This window comes from Chanodichthys erythropterus, chromosome 3 (assembly GCF_024489055.1).
Source record: "Chanodichthys erythropterus isolate Z2021 chromosome 3, ASM2448905v1, whole genome shotgun sequence".
NCBI lineage: Eukaryota > Metazoa > Chordata > Actinopteri > Cypriniformes > Xenocyprididae > Chanodichthys > Chanodichthys erythropterus.
Genome location: NC_090223.1, coordinates 35,179,683 through 35,197,026, shown reverse-complemented (window position 1 = coordinate 35,197,026; position 17,344 = coordinate 35,179,683). Strand labels below are relative to the sequence as shown.

General features: G+C 37.4%; 1 protein-coding gene and 1 long non-coding RNA gene across 2 annotated transcripts in view; both read left to right on the top strand.

Moving 5' to 3' along the window:
• Positions 1 to 1,236: 1,236 nt before the first annotated feature.
• Positions 1,237 to 6,479, top strand: LOC137013674 (uncharacterized). The gene is made up of 3 exons (XR_010893758.1): positions 1,237 to 1,355; positions 6,111 to 6,184; positions 6,342 to 6,479. It is a non-coding gene; the product is annotated as an uncharacterized lncRNA (long non-coding RNA).
• A 142-nt stretch (positions 6,480 to 6,621) lies between these two features.
• shank1 (SH3 and multiple ankyrin repeat domains 1) overlaps positions 6,622 to 17,344 on the top strand; it is a 104,755-nt gene continuing 94,032 nt past the window's right edge. Inside the window, exons 1-2 of the mRNA XM_067381943.1 lie at positions 6,622 to 6,803; positions 7,003 to 7,038. The gene's annotated coding sequence lies outside the window, so the exon portion shown is untranslated. The remainder of the gene's footprint in view (positions 6,804 to 7,002; positions 7,039 to 17,344) is intronic.

Here is a 17,344-nt window from a genome sequence, read left to right as displayed (position 1 = left end):
CACAAAGTTACCACTTGTAGTACACTTGAACCCATGGTATACTACAAGTGGCAACTAAATACATTTTTTTAAATACCATAAAAGCACATTTTAGTTCATATTCATGGTCTCTCAAAATAGCACAGTTGAGTATGCTTAGATTTTCTTCAGATTATCTTAAGTACTAAAGAAGAATTTTTAGTATATTAAGTACAAAATTAGTGTGTGAAAATAGGGCACTTTAAGTACACTATGGAAGTGTACTTTTTTTTTTCATATATATATATATATATATATATATATATATATATATAAAATACACTGCCCTCCAAAAGTTTGGAAACACTAGAAAAGTGGGGTGTTGGACAATATTGGCATGAATCCTTTTTAATTTGTGATCATTTTGCACTTATAATGGACAATACAAACTATGAAGACATATTTTATTACATAAACAGTTTATACATAGAAAAAACAAAAATTTTTGATTCATCAAAATATCCACCATTAGCAGTTATCTGACCTAAACTGGGTTCTGATTGGTTCAATGTATTCTAAACTTAATTGTCAATCAGTCGTTGAAGCTATTAAGACCCAAAAATCTTTTACAAACCTGGGCCAAGTTTAAACCAGTAACCAGCATCACAGCTGGCAAAGGGGCATGTCTGACTTTGACATGTATATATTGTCATTATTATGTAATCATAATGAAAATTATTATTGCTGGTGTTCAATGATAATGTCAAGGTACTTTAATGTATTTGAAAAAATGATACAATTGAACCAAAAAATGATAAAGATTTATGCTGATATTGTTCAAAACCACACTTTGTCAGGGGTGTTGGAGGGCAGTGTATATATATATATATATATAATGAATCTATAAAAGGTCTCTCCTTTTTTCAACCCCACCAATGAAGCCAGCTAAACTTCCTAAATGTTCTGAAAGAGCACTACCAGTATATTTCTTGAAGGTTATAGGTCTTACGGGTTTTCTCTGCAGTGTCTGATATAGCTGAAATGCTGCAAAGACTTTATTGACTTTTTATGATCAACTGTCATTCTGATATCTTTCTATCGTCCAAACTGTTTAGTATTTACATTTGCCTCTTTTGCCTTTTACAGTGCTTTTGATTCTTCCTCATCCCCCAGTTCTCTTTTGACTTTTTGTCCACTTTCTTTCTGCTTCTTGCTGCCCATTCATCCCCTTTTCCCACTCATGACCCATTTTCTCTTTTCTCAACAGTCAGCAGAGGGTTAACTCTGAAACCAAGTGGAACAGCTTTTTTCATAACGAGGACACAGGCAGCAAGGCAGTGGATAGAGAGTGAGGCGGTGAAAGGCTAAACCTTTGAGGCACTGCGGAAAAAAAAAACGTAGGATCCAAAAACCTTACATACACCATGAATTCCTTGGTGCAGAATTAATAATTTATAAACCTCACAGTTGTAACAAAGTAGGTGACGAGAGAACTCAACATGCAATTCATGCTATTGACTCAGATCTAGTGACCCAAGCTTTTGCTTCTTTTGAAGACACTGCCTTGCTCACTGGCAAATATATGAGACAGATTTGTGCAACAAAAGAGATATACACTAGCATCCTCCATTTTATAGAGCTTGTGTGTGAGACAGGCATTAGCCTGCTTGATTCATCTGTGCTTGTTCTCTTTTTGAATTATTCAGTAATCCTTTCCTACACCGAGCCATTCTCCCTCCCTCCCACTTTCATGTACATGTAATGTTAATAAACGTTGAGTTTAGAATAGCAAAATGAACTTGCATGGTTAAGTGGGTTTGCACATGAAGGACCAGAGCAAAGTTCATGCGCTTTTAATTTATGATTGTTTCAATGCTCATGTGTCAAGTTGAATAGGAGTGTGCAGTCAATGGTTCACGTATGGCAAGCATATACTTAGAGCAGCTCTCAGGTGTCCTCTATTTGGATTCCTGCATGTCATGTAAGAGAACTGCTACATTAAATGCTTACAAATCACGCAAAATCATCCCTCTTTTGTGCTCATTCTGTCACTAGTTCAACATTCAGTTTGAACACCCTCTCCAAAATATTATGTGATGCTTCTAACTTTGAAGAGTAAATGTACATCCTAAAAGTGTAACATTATCTACATGAAGGACCAGTGACCTCACTTAGAGAGCTGTGCATATGGCGCTATTTACCGGGACCCTGGGCAGCCTGAAAGCTTGTCATGTCTGTTGAGGGTGGAAATGGATGGATAATAGATTAGGACAGTAGATAGGAGGAGGTGATTTCACCTATTTAGATGTGAAACTGGTGAAGCAGACAAACTGCCAGTATTAGTGTCTGAAGGGAATGAAATCCATCCAGAAGTGAATGATGAATTCTGCTCTTAACTGGATCTTCAAGTTCCACAATGTTTCAATGCAAATTTAGCACAAAATTGTATGAACTATACATGCTCTATGACGTTGTTTGTAAACTCTCTTCTCAGTGTGTTTGCGTGTGTATTGTCAAGGGCCGTTAGTGTTGATATAATACATAAGTATATACAGTGCTGCTTGAAAGTTTGTGAACCACTTGCAGAATTGGTGAAAAGTGAATAATTTTAACAAAATAAGAGAGATCATACAAAATGCATGTCATTTTTTTATTTAGTATTGTCCTGAATAAGATATTTTGCATAAAACAAAAAATAGCTGAATTTATAAATATGACCCCATTCATAAGTATGTGAACCATGGATTGTCAATACTGTGTGTGGTTACCTGGATGATCCACGACTGTTTTTATGTTTTGTGATGTTATTCATGAGTCCCTTGTTCTGGGCAGGTCCCAAAAACTTTTCAGATTTCCAGCATCTTCTGCATATTTGAACCCTTTCCAGCAGTGACTGAATGATTTTGAGATTCATCTTTTCACACTGAGGACAATTGAGGGACTCAAACTCAACTATTAAAAAGGTTCAAACATTCACTGATGCTCCAGAAGGAAACATGATGCATTAAGAGTCGGGGGTGAAAACTTTTTGAATTTGAAGATCAAGGAATATTGTACTTAATTTGTCTTCTGGCGAACATTTAAGTGCCTTCTGTTGCTTCCGAAGGGCAGTACTAAAATAAAAAAAATAAAAAAATTTAAATGAAATAAGAGACAAACAAGAGACTCATGAACAACCATCACAAAACAAAAAAATCATCCAGGTAACCACACACAGTGTTAAAAATCAATGGTTCACAAACTTTTGAGGGTCATTTTTATAAGTTCGGGGTTTTTTTTGTCTTGTGGACCATATGTAAACATTTTTTATTTAAAATATCTTATCCAGGACAATACTAAATAAAAAATAACATGCATTTTGTATGATCCCTTTTATTTTGTTAAAATTATTCACATTTTCACAGACTCTGCAAGTGGTTCACAAACTTTCAAGCAGCACTGTATATAACACAGCTGTATCAACCAAAGTCTTTTTGAATGTGGTTTGGGGGTGAAGTTTAAGAGCTTGGATGTTATGGACTAAGATGCAGTCAGACACAACCACATCAGAGCTACTGGTGTAAAACAGCTACTTAATTCTGAGGAACAGTTGTGTGATGAAACAAAAAGGGACACAAGTGCTATGAATCAGTCTCAAAGAGCAAGATGGGTTGAAAGAATCTGCTAGTAGAGAGATAATGGATGAGTAGGGAAAGATGTATGGAGGAGTTTCAGAGACAAAGCACCTAGTGCTATAAAGCAAAGTAAATGGTAGGAGTGATAAAAGCTTGATAACGACAGTGGATGAAAATGGAGCAAGGAATTTGTAGATGGAAGTTAAAAGCACGATTGATTTAATGTTGAAGGCAGAACCATAAAGGGAATTCCTGAGAAATATTTGCCCAAGTAGCAGGAAGCATGAAAGGAAGTGATGGAGTCATAAAGACAAACCTTTGCAGTGGAGAAAGACAATAGCAGGGTGCAGAAATGACTGTCATGTGTTTACTACTGCACTGCTTGTCCACAAGCTAAGAGTATTGTTGAGGGTTGATTTGTTGTGTATCATCACCAGTTTGTTAAATTGCTGCACAGTTGTGCAAACTGATATGCAGTCCATGTCAAACTTTATAATCTGTCTTGTATCACACATTGATTTTCAGTCATGCATGCGATGCATTGACATGATCATCTTATGTGCTATAAATCGGATCTCTCATGCACATATAAGCACATACTTTCACACATGTGACAACACAAATGCCATGCTCATTTAACCGAGCTGAATATAAAGCCAGCCAGTCACACAAATATCAAATATGTGACCCTTTTTACATGTGGTATTGACAGCAGGGTTTGACACAACTCAGAATGGAAGAATTGCCTCCAATTTTTTTGATGAGTTGGAATTTCAATTGGAAGCTGAATTGGAATGGCATGAAGTCAAATTTACTGAATTTCAGTTCCCTACCCTGATCCCTCTGTCTGTGAGGCTTTTAAAACCTTTAAAAAATCTTGTTACAACCATTGGGGCTATATGAATTTTATTGAACTTTGATCAGTTTATTAATTTATTTTTTTATTTTAATGCACCTGCACATTTTTCAAGAAGTAGCCCCTCTATAAAAGGATTCTTATTAAAATGCAATTTAAAAAAAACTATCTGAAACAATGTTTGTTTATTTATTTATTGGAGAACTTTAAGTGCTCTATTTTCTGTTTATTAAAGGGTTAGTTCACCCAAAAATAAATTCTGTCATTAATTACTCACCCTCATGTCAAACACTTTATTCAACAATATCTAGTGACGGGCGATTTCAAATCACTGATTCATGAAGCTTCAAAGCTTTACGAATCTTTGGTTTTGAATCAGTGGTTCGGAGTGCGTATCAAACTGCAAAAGCCACGTGATTTCAGTAAACAAGGCTTTGTTACGTCATAAGTGTTTTGAAATTTCAATGGTTCACCAATAGGGGCATGACATTTGCAGTTTGATACACGCTCCGAGCCACTGATTCGAAACAAAAGATTCATAAAGCTTCGTAAAGTGTTTTGAAATCGTCCATCACTAGATATTATTGTTATATTGTATTATTTTGTTTTTTTGGTGCACAAAAAGTATTCTTGTCACTTTATAACATTAATGTTAAAGGTCCCGTTTTTCGTATTTTTTTGAAGCGTTGATTGTGTTTATAGTGTGCAATATAACATGTGTTCATGTTTCGCATGTAAAAAAACACAGTATTTTTCACATAATTTACTTATCTGTATACCGCTGTTTCCACTGTCATAAAAACGGGCTGATGACTTCCTTGTTCTATGAAGTCCCTCCTTCAGAAATACGTAACGAGTTTTGATTGTGCCAGCGGTTCCTGTGTTGTGATTCGACAGCAGCTTAGCGCTCCTTGCCCGGAAAGGTCACGCCTCTTACATAACGTGGAGATGCACACGCTCAGTGTTATTGTAAACATGTCTTTAATTTTACCCTATCAATTTGAGCCGGAATCAGACCCGGTGATTGGACTGCGGGATGAAAATAACAGCGTTTCGACGACATGGCGACAAACACGCTCTACAAACGCAACTCTTGTGTATTCCTGTGGGCGGAGGTTAGTCAAAAAACTGTTGTAGTGACGTCATTAAAGAAGGAAGTAGAGGGATGTAGTCCAAACTGGCCGTTCGATGTAGGCGACTTCTGTTAAATAAAATATCTCGCTTGGCATTGAACTTTGAGCTTTAAAATTTTACAGATTTTATTTATACTCTAACAACAACATTGCACACTAACTAAAGTTTGAAACATGGGATCACGAAGAACGGGACCTTTAAACCACTGTAGTCACATGAACTGATTTAAATACGTCTTTAGTAGTTTTCTGGGCATCTGAAAGTGTTAATTATCTTGCTGTCAATGGAGGCCTCACTGAGCCATTTTATCAAAAATATCTTAATTTGTGTTCTGAAGATGAATGAAGGTTTGGAACGACATGAAGGTGAGCAATTAATGACAGAATTTTCATTTTTGGTTGAACTAACCCTTTAATCGTAAGGCGATCAGATCCAATCTGGGGATTCTCCATCAATACCCTACCCCTATAAATACTTCTGTCCTAGTAAGCACTCACTGAACCTCTTTATCCCATCTATAATTAATCTATAGTCTTCCTTCCTTCCAGATGTATTGTCAGTTCTCAATTTATGTTGGCCTTTGCCGCAGACCCGGCGTTGCTTCTTTGGACTGCATGAAAAGGTGTGTTTGCTCATAAAGTCGCTATACTGCATCTTCCTCAGTCGTTTTCACCCCATGCTCCTTTTGTCTTCCATGTAATAAATTTAGCCAGAGTTCACATTATTGCTTTGTGCAGAATGTGTAGCCTGATGTATTTTATCTTTTATTTCATTCTCAGCAACCACCATAGTCTGTGAAAGACGTCTCCTCCTTGTCCTCGTCTACAACTCCTCACAACATCAAAGAAAGCTGGAGAGAAGGAGTGTGGGAAGGAGGGGTCTGCCTTGTTTCTGGGTTCTGATGGAGAAGACGGTGGAGGAGAGGGGGAGGGGCAAAAGAGATTGTGTGTGTGTGTGTGTGTGAGAGAGAGAGAGAGAGAGAAAGCAGGTATGGAGGGAGGGAAACAAGAGGATGAGAGAGGAATGAAGCCAACCAACCAGCTGAAAGAGAACGAGCGATTGGGGCTATTTGAACGTGGCAGGGAGAAAAGGAGGGAGGGGGAGAGAGAGAGAGAGAGATCGATTGTCAGAACCGAGGAAATAGAAGTGTTACTATTGCACGGCCACTGGAACGGTGTCTGCCCGCTGAGGATATGCATTGGCTCCCAGCGCTCACCGGCTCGCAGGACACACTCTAAAATGTAATTTCCAAAGGCCTTATTGTTGCCACGGTGATTTATTTTCCTCCATTTCATTTTCCTTTCTTTCTTTGTTTTATCTGCCTTCTCTATCTCCTCTCCTTCTCTTTTTGTCGTTGTTGTATTTTTTCCCCCTTTTTTTTACCAGCTGCTGGATTTTCCCCTTCGTTTATAACTGCTGTCATTCTCTCCATTTACAAAGGAGGGATCTACAAATACAGGCAACCACAGCAAGACAGTAAGTGGGGCTTATTTCTCTTCACGCCTGTGTCGGGGTGATGCATGGAACGGGAGACTGGTGAAAATGTGCAGAGGATGAGAGATGAATGGATCCTGAAGAGGGTTTTAAGAGTAGATGCTGGCGGTTTGCCATTCAAAGTTGAACCGTTCAGATCTGGAAATATGAGCTATTGGGAAACAGAGGCGACTTGTGCATGTGCTGTATCTGCTGTAGGGAGCGAATGGTGTGAGGAGATCAGACTTGAGTTGGTGTTGCTCATTATCTGTATTTTGGCTGCAACTGCATGTCGTTTCATAAAGGGGAATGTGATTCTACATTAAAGAGACATGCTGAGGTTCGATTAAAACAGGAGATGCATGAAGCACAGAACGAATAGGTGAATAATGCATCAGCAGGTAGTAAGTTTTTCTGTATATATATATATATAAATGTGTGTTGGCGTGAGAGAAAGAGCTTGGCACAGAAAGAGATCATCATAATGATAAAATGACAAGTGAATATAAATCAGTTTGGTCTCATCTGTATTTTAAAGAGAAAAGACTGATATTGCAGTATCCTGTCACTCCCTGAAACACACCCACCCACATACATTGGCATGCATGCAGACTTACTCACCCAACAGTGCTAACGGACTGATCTGCAAGTGTGGCAGCTCTCTCATGCCATTGCTGCTCTTAAATGCCACATTAGTTTTCTTTTCTGTACACTGCTTTTTGACGTTCTTTCTCCTAAGCATATGCAGTGCATGCAGCACTTGCTGTCAAGGGGGTAGTTCACCCAAAATGGAATTTCGGTAACACTTTCCTTTAAGCCTTTATGTATAATGTATTGTAAATGTATTCATAATGTATGTTATGATGCATTATATCTTTTCATAAATAATTGTAACTAAAGTTAAAATGCATTATAATATTTGGAGATTCCTGGTTACATCTGAAATTGGTTGTTTTTAATGCATAATACTTTCTAAAGGTGTAACATAAGTATATTATAACGATAGTTACAGTTATTTATGAGAGCATGCAATGCATTATAAGGTGCATTGGAAAGCATAATTAATGCGTTTAAAATACTTTTATAATGCTTTATATATATAAAGGCTTAAAGTAAATTAATTATCAAAATTTCTATCATAGGTTATTCACTCATGTTTTATGACTTTCTTCATTCTGTGGAGCATAAAAGGTGGAATATTGAATATTACGCCAGCCGCTCTTTTCCATGCAGTTACACTGAACTTGTAGCTCAAAAAAGCCCTATAAGTGTATCAATAATGTGGTCCACATGACTAGTGCAGTAACCCAAGATTTATGAAGCCAAACAATTAAAACAGACCAAAATTTAGAACATTATTCACTTTGTTATTCTCAACGATTTATTGCAACTGATCTGAATCAATTTGAATCCACAAACACAAATTTTCATTGAATAACAGTTTAAATGTCTTTGTTTTCATCTCAAAAAGAGCTACTGTGTAACTTCAGATGATGGAGAATATTGCACCTGAGTCATATGGACCACTTTTATGATGCTTTTGAAACATTTTTGAAGCTTAAAAGCTTCAATATCCATTAAATGTAAGTGAATGAAAATGAACATGGAAAACAGCCTTTAAAAGAAGCAAGAAAGTCATACCGGTTTGGAACAATGTGTTTGAGTGAGCTTTTTTTGGATCGTGTTTATTTGGTTTATTAATATTTAATATAAAAAGCTGTGAATAGTCCAGGTACTTTTCAGGCGATTCCCATAATCACTGTTTTCGCTACAGATTGTTCTCCGCCCACAGACACACACTGGTCCTCAGACAGCCCACTGAATGCCCCTCAAGTAGATAGCAAACTCCTCATCTCTCAGGCTAGAAGTGGCACACGAGTTAATGACAAGAAATCATTCTATCCTCTACACAGATGTGAAGCGATCTTGAGGCAGCGGCAGTGTGTCAGTGTGTGCTGTTACACAGGGTGTGCGTGGGGATTTGGTTTGGGACTGTCCCCTGCCATTATCTGCTGAATCTATTATTAGAAGCCTTTATTTCTTGTGCATATCCTCCTCTGATACATTGTCTGCATGCAGAAGAGGGAAATTGTTGCAGGTCTTTGCTGCGGTCACCTGTAATTACATGATATTTGTATTTCTAGCCAGTTATTGAGAGAGAGGGAGAGAGAGAGAAAACATGGGGGAGGGAAAAATAATATGTAATGAAGCCAAAGAGAAAAGAAGCTCTGTTTAATTAGCTCTATCAGCTGATAAAAATGAAGACCACATATGGCAGAGTTTTTTTATGCTGAGTATAAAGGCAATATTTGGAAAAATCACAAAAAAAAAAAGTATTTTCTTTCCCCAGAAAATTAATAAAATATTCTTGAAACTAATGACTTGTTTTTGAGAGTATGTTTTAAAGGACTTAATTTGGTAAGATATAAAAAGATATATATATAAAAAAAAACTGATTAAGAAAATGATATTTTTGCAGTGGAGAAAATGGAGGGAAAGGTATGTAGAGTTGTAAATACTCAAAAGGAGTTTATTTCCTCACAAATATAATAAATCTCACAAATATTGATAAATTGATGCGTAATGGCATAAAAAAAAATCTATTTCTTTGCAAATGGGCAGAGAGACCAAAGCTCTCAAATATGTTTTCCTGGCACAGATATTGGGGGCAGCATGGTGTTGCCATCATTGCTTGTAATAAAACATCTCTTCCTCAGTCACACGCTGTCACAACTGTCACACGCTCTCATTTCCCACACTCACTCACTCTTCCCTAAACACACACATACACACAGAGTCTCTCCGGTGTAGTGTGAGTGGGTTCGCTTCAGGGGGATATGAGATAGGATGACAGAGTGGATAATCAGACAAAGGCACACAAAGGGAGTTAAAATTAGCCACATTGAAAGGGCCATTGATAAATTGGGAAACTAGAACACCACTGACACCCTTCTGCTCAATGCTCCGGAAAAGCCAGCCTCTCCCCTCATCTGCATTGGCCTCTCCATCTCATGCATACACATGAACGTGTCCAGAGTAGGGATGTGCGAAAACATATATATATATATATATATACGCATACCTTTTTTTCTAAAAAAAATAAAATAAAATTTTTGAAAGAAAACTTTTATGCTCACCAAACCTGCATTTATTGGATCAACAATACAGCAAAAACTGTAATATTGTAAAATATGATTGTTTTAAAGTAACTATTTTCCGTTTTACAATGTAATTTATTCCTGTGATGGCAAAGCTGAATTTTCAGTCTTCAGTATCACATGATCACATGCTTCTTAATATCTTGGCGGGATCTGTGATCCTTATTTTTCAGGATTCTAAAGTCACCATTGAATCAAAAATGACCATTCTTTCTTTTTAATGGAATATTGCAGTATTTATTATAAATGATTTATCCATGCACATCATTATTTTTTTATTTTAAATCTATGTTTTTTCTTACTCGAGAAGTTGAGATATACGCCACAAAAGGGAAGAAAAGACGATCTGAACTTCCGTTTCATGCCGACTTTAAAATAGAAATTATTTGTAACACTAAAAGTCTTTACTGTCGCTCTTGATCATTAAATTAATTCTTCCTGAATAAAAAAGTGACTAGTACTACTAGTTCCCCTAAAGTGACTACAGTCCTGATCCATCCCTAGTGCGTAGAGGGAAAGTATTTCTTTCCATTTACTTCATATTTGTTTGTATTGCCTCTTCCATGTCTTCATTTGGAGCCGTGCTGGTAGTAAGTGTACTACCGCTCCCTTTTTAGTTCAAACACTTCTCTCTCATTATGCTTAGCAGAAAGATCTCCTGTCTCACACTTGTAACCGTGGATGAGAAATTTTCTCATCTTAACATAGTAACTGCTCAAACAGTTTAACAGGCTTAGATAAATGATAACACGCTCACACAAAATCTACTGAAGTTGTGGACAGCCTGACGACTACAACACAGAACAATTGTGATGAATGTAGTCTGATGTTTTTCTCACGCTGTCCTATAAAATGAGTAGATAAAAACATGCAATCAGTTAATGTCATTCAACAAACATCTCCACCCTGAGTGTTTTCTAAAGACACACGTTTGCCTGTCTAAGCTGATGAGTCTAGGCAGTGGGCGCTACCTGGCCAGCTTGAATCGATACCAGGTGGATCAGTTTAAATTAAGCCAGCGTGGAGACTTGATATGGTGTTCACTGTTCCATTCCTATTCATTTTACTCAACTAATGTCAGGTTATATTTGTTCTCCAATCCATCCTGTGTTTTTCGCTTTTCCTGACCACTCCTCCTCCTCTTTGTCCTCTCTTTGTGCACTTTACTTCTCGGCCTCCTGTACAGTGAGTTTTTCGTGCCCTTTCGTCCTCTTCTCCCTCTCAGTGTGTTTGCCCATCTCTCCCTCCGCTAATATTTGCTGTATAGGCTCTTGGGGGGCGGGTAGTTCAAGCTTTCAGGATTTAGCCCAGTCGTTTTACGCACTTCCGCTCACGTTTTTCCTCCCTCTCTCATTCTGCTCGCGATAAAGGACTGATCTGGGACAGACGGTCTCCCTTGCGCTCTGGCCTACTTCAGCTCTGTCCTTTCTCTCTCACCTCCCAAAACTGTCTCCTCTTTTCTTCTTTCCATCTGTTTCTCCCTCTTTTGCCCTAAGTGTGTCTCTTTTTGGCGTATGGGCTGATGACTAGTGTTGTGGGAAGTTACTTGTAAAACTAATGCATGACAATATTACATTGCTCTCACTAAAAGTTACATTATTTGCTTTTGTGTAACTTTTGATCCCTGACAGCTAACTTAGAAGTGAAGTTAGTGAACTTAGTAGAAGTGCTTTGCTTGGCTTACAGATGTTTGTTTTTTTGTTTGTTTTACATAAAAGTGTTTATCCATCACATACAGGCTATACTGCGAAAAGCACACACTGATTGTCACGACAATGGCAAGGTTTTGTCAGCCGTACCTGTGGGCTCAAGGACAGAGTAGATCCACCGCTGCTCTGAGGCATCACTCAAACTCTGTTATTTTGTCTTCAACATATAATGAGTACAACAGGATTTGACTAAAATCTTGAAAATAAATCTCATGGTTCACTGAAAGAAACTTTGCCAAGCTCAGTGCATCAGTAAGTACAGTTAGCTCATTATTTTAAGTCTGACTAAAATAATTTTTTAAATGTTGTGTGAACACTTTAGTCTTTCTGAAATTGCAGTGGTTGTGTACATTAAAGGGATAGTTCACCCAAATGTGAAAAATTATCCCATAATTTACCCTCAAGCCATCCTAGGTGTATATGACTTTCTTCTTTCAGACGAACACAATCAGAGATATATTTAAAAATATCCTTAGTCCTCCAAGGTTTATAATGGTTGTGAATGGGGGGCCGCGTTTTGAAGTAAAAAATAATGCATCCATCCATAAAAAAGTAATCCATACGACTCCAGGGGGTTAATAAAGGTCTTCTGAAGTGATGCGTTTTTGTAATTATTTAAAACTTTATGAATTCAAATAACTAGCTTCTGGTGGACGACTGTACGCAGAATGCGCATGTCGACATGCGCCAAATGAGTAATCCTCTGACGCGATGTTGGAGTGTTGTGGGCTTAGACGTCTCTCGCGGTTCAAACATTTCTCTTTAAAATCATCGTTTTAGACTTATAATCCGTGACCGGTGAGTTGCTTTGATCTATCCTCTGCGCCTCCAGGTCAAAGATACTCTTCCGCCACAAAATGACTTGCGTATTCTGCGTACGGTCGTCCACCGGAAGCTAGTTATTTGAATTTATAACGTTTTAAATAGGGATATTTTTCTTACACAAACGCATCGCTTCAGAAGACCTTTATTAACACACTGGAGTCATGTGGATTACCTTTTTTTAATGGATGGATGCATTATTTTTGACATCAAAACGCGGCCCCCCATTCACAACCATTATAAACCTTGGAGGACTAAGGATATTTTTTAAAATATATCTCTGATTGTGTTCGTCTCAAAGAAGAAAGTCATATATCATTAGCCTCATAGCATAATTGCCTAAGTCATTTTTTGGCCAAATTGTGATATCTGCCTTTGAAATATGATCTGGGCAATTATGCTATGAGGCTAACGATAAACCTAGAATGGTTTGAGGGTAAGTAAATCATGGGATAATTTTTGGGTGAACTTTTAAATCTGTATGGCTTTATTTATTCTGTGTTTTTTTGTACATACAATGAAAGTCAATAACGTTCAATGGTGTTTGGAACGTTTTTAAAAATATAACATTTGTGTTCTGCAGAATGAAGAAAGTCATACAAGTTTGAAACCACATGAGGGTGAATAAATGATGACAGAATTTTCATTTTTGGGTGAACTATGCCTTTAACTTTAAGATGTTAAAGTGTAAGATTTTCAATTGTATGAGTGGGTAAATAAATATTCACAAAAGTAATACATTTTTTTATTTGAAATGGTGTAAATTTTAAGTATCATGTTACTTTACACATTACTTGTGAAAAGTGACCTGCTTATGCATTGCTCATGTTTCATCAGAATATGATGCTGCTTTGTTGGTACACCAGGCTTTTTTTTTGCTATCTTAACCAGCAAACTTCCTGGGTCAAACATCTTTACCAAAAAAAAAAAAAATGCTGGTCCATTAGCTAGATGAGCACCAAACCAAGACTAAGCTGGTCTTTTCAGAAGCAGAGTATGATGTTATTCAGATTGTCTAGTAGTTTATAATAGCTGGAGTGTTGGTGTCATGTACTCTGGTCATATCTGTCTTTGAACTGGAGAACTGGAGTGGTCTGCCAAAGCCCCCTTGCACTAACAGAGCTGTTTCCCCTTGTGACTAAAGAAAGACCCAAACACAAGTCCTGCTGCTGAGATTGGTCTAGCACTTTGGAAACTCGGGCTCAGCCAGAGTGTGATGGTGTCTGTATCAGTGTGAACACAGGGCATCGGGGTGTTTCTCACAGCAGTGGTTGAGCGTGTGTATGCACAAAAGTAGAACAGAATCCTTTTGTTGAACCTCAGAGGACAGCATTGCATCTTTCCCTCTCTATCTTCCCTCACTGCATCGCTGCAAATGCAAGAGAAATATCATTGCAGTAATGCAGCCGCATGCTGCCGTACTACTTCCTTCACACTCGCTGCATGAGGATAAGCTCATTCATGCCAATTGATCTGAGTGATTGGCCGGAGTCTCCTGCTCTTCTGTGGACCGGATCCCAGTGTATTAGAGCTAATTGCACCATTGAGAGGGAAAGAGGGATGCAGCAAAAGAGGGGGAGTGGGGCATGAATTTTCCCAGCAGTCACCAGTGCATCATCAAAGTACAGCTATTTTTAGACTCACAAGCAGTGGTGGTGAGCCAGTCGGCCCAGAACAGCAGTTTCTTCTGCCATGGCAGTGCATTACGCCCCATATTGACTTTTCTATGGACGGTTTTGCTGCTTATGCACATTTATCAAGTGTTGATGTTCAGGTTCAGTAAGATGACTCTTAGGAGTATATATAATGCCCTATTCCAAGAGTTTTCAAACTGAGGTCAGCAAGGGGCTTGCTAGGGAATCCATTGAAAATTTCAGCAAAAAAAGTTGACTGAATAAATAGACTGACATTACTGTTGTCCCCCCCCCCCACACACACACTTTTTAAAGACATAAATCATGAGATTGAGAGCCATAGCTTTATAATAATAGTATAAATTATATATAGCAGTGGTTCTCAACTAACTAAAAACCACGATTCCTCTAACAGCTTTTTTTCTTTGAAGAACCAGGGTTCCCACTGTCATATGCGGTAACTTAATTTTAAAAGTGTAATTTCTAGACTTAGAAAACTCATGTAAATTAATACAATCTCAAAACATATCAAAATGTAATTAATATAATTTTTTTAGTTATGCCAAAAATAATTTATCAGGCAGAAATTATGAGTAAAAAATATTTTTAAATAAACCTTATCCTTAATTCTTTTCAAGTAAATCATGATAGCTGGAAAATACATACATTTAAAAAGAAAGAAAGAAAGAAAAAAAACTCCTAGAATCATGAAATGTAATTTACAGAAATGAGTGTTGGGCCTTTTAAATCCCCGTTTACACTAGTGCATTTTCGTTTTAAAACGATAAGTTTTGCTACGCCTGTTTACAATTACGCCTGTCATTTACACTACGTCTGCGTTTTTGAACCTCAAAAACCGGAGACTGCAATGGAGAATGAGCTAAGAAGTGCTCATCTTCATTCAGAGGGATTATGCTACTGAGACGTGCTTAATGAAGACAGGAAACAATCCATTACTCATGAATACTTCTGCATAAAATCACATTGTTTGCAAAATCATACAGTTGCACACAAAACCTGTATTAATCCGCCAACGCTTGCTCTTCTTCTTCACTAGTTCACTAACACAGTTGTCGCTTCTGATGAGAATACCAGTTATCTAAAATGGCTATGGCTTACCCATGCAGATCCACGAGACTGAATGTAATTAAGGCAAATGACTCCATCTGGTTTGTTTATTAGGAGCGTGTTTTAGAGTTGCGCCGAACAGATTAACTTTGTGTGTGATCCACTGCATTAGTTGATGAATAGCTCGTTGGAGGCCAGTGATGCATGCCTGCTATACTTCAGTCTCTGCTCATCTACTGCAGGTCTAATGGCCACATACTTCACTGAATCTCTATCGCAGCAGCTATGCTAAACTTGCTAATGTACCTCTCAGTATGCTGACGGTTTTGGCTCATTTTATCAGTGTCAACTGCACACAGACCATCAATCAACCTTCAGCTTAGCTGCGGTGGCAGTGTCGGCTCAAGTCAACAACTAGATCAATAGGCTTTTAGAGCCATCCTACTCGTCAGTCATGTCCTTTTCTAGACTAGAGTTGACATGGAAAATTTTATGAATTCACAGGTTGTTTTGTGTAATTAGTTAGCCTACTTTTATGAATGTTTTTTTTCTTGTGTGTTTGTGTGCATTGTCTAGGCACTTAAAGTGATAGCTCACTAATTTTGTCTCACATTTTTGTTTTATTCACCCTTACTCATGCAAGTATGCATTTCTTTCTTCTGTGAAACCAAAAGAAGATATTTTGGAAACACTTTTGTTTAGGGTCCAGTTCTCACCATTAACTATTTGCTTATTAGCATGCATATTACAAGGATATTGGCTATTTATTAGTACTTATAAAGCACATATTAATGCTTTATTCTGCAAGACCTCATTCTACATCCCTTAATCCTATACCCAATACATAAACTTAACAACTTATAACATAATAATAAGCAGTAATCAGGAGTTTATGGAGGCAAAAGTCTTAGTTAATAGTAAGAATTGGACCCTAATCAAAAGTGTGACCATATATTATTTATAATGCAATATTTTTATTTTTGTTGGTATTTGGTATTACCATGAGCCTGGCTTAGTTAGCCAAGTTTTGGATAAGTGTTTTTCCAGGGCCGTGGACACCTGCTGTTATGTGTTTTAAACAAACAATACAAGGATAGATGTCTAGTGTTGGCTTGTGGGGTTTTGTATTCGAGAAAAGGAAGAGGAGAGTATAGCAAAAACAGATTCCGAACAGTTCTTCTTTCACCGAAACAGGTGCGTGTTCAAGCCTAAAGCTATTAGCCCGAAGAGATGAGCAATATGTGGCAGCATAAATTATAAGAAAACAAGAACCCATCTGTGCACTTGCATCAAGTTTTAACAATCACTGTTGGTTTGAGTTATATTTTACACGTCTTTTTAAGAACAAGTGGCAGTACCTGTTAGTATCTGTAGATTTATTACATATAGCACAAAAGTCAACCATCAGATGTAGTATTGACAATAATAGACGTTCTCTGTCAGGATGTATATTATTACATGGCACTCCTAAATACTTGATTCTAATTGGTCGCAACAACTAATTGTACCTAACAACTGTTAGGTATGTCATATTATTCATCCGAATAACAAACCGGCACTACTTTGATGTTTCACACTGCGGTCTTGCTTTCTCTTGTTACATACAAATGCAACCACCACCATCTTGCATCTCTGTTATCGAATGTAGTGAAAATGACCTCAGTATTAATATTACTATAATATTGCTGCACACTGCAGACTGATCGCTTTTTACACTTCAAAAGATTCTGAAATTACAAGCTCTAGTGCTCTTAAATGGTTTCAGGACTCAGGTCAAAGATTTTTTTAAGCAGTCATTTTGGCATTTATGTAGTTAGCCACATTTCTTTTTTTCATTTTTGTTCTTATTGTTGTCATGTTTTGTGCTGCCATTGAAAACATTGAGATTTTGACTAACTGGAAAAAAAATCATAATATT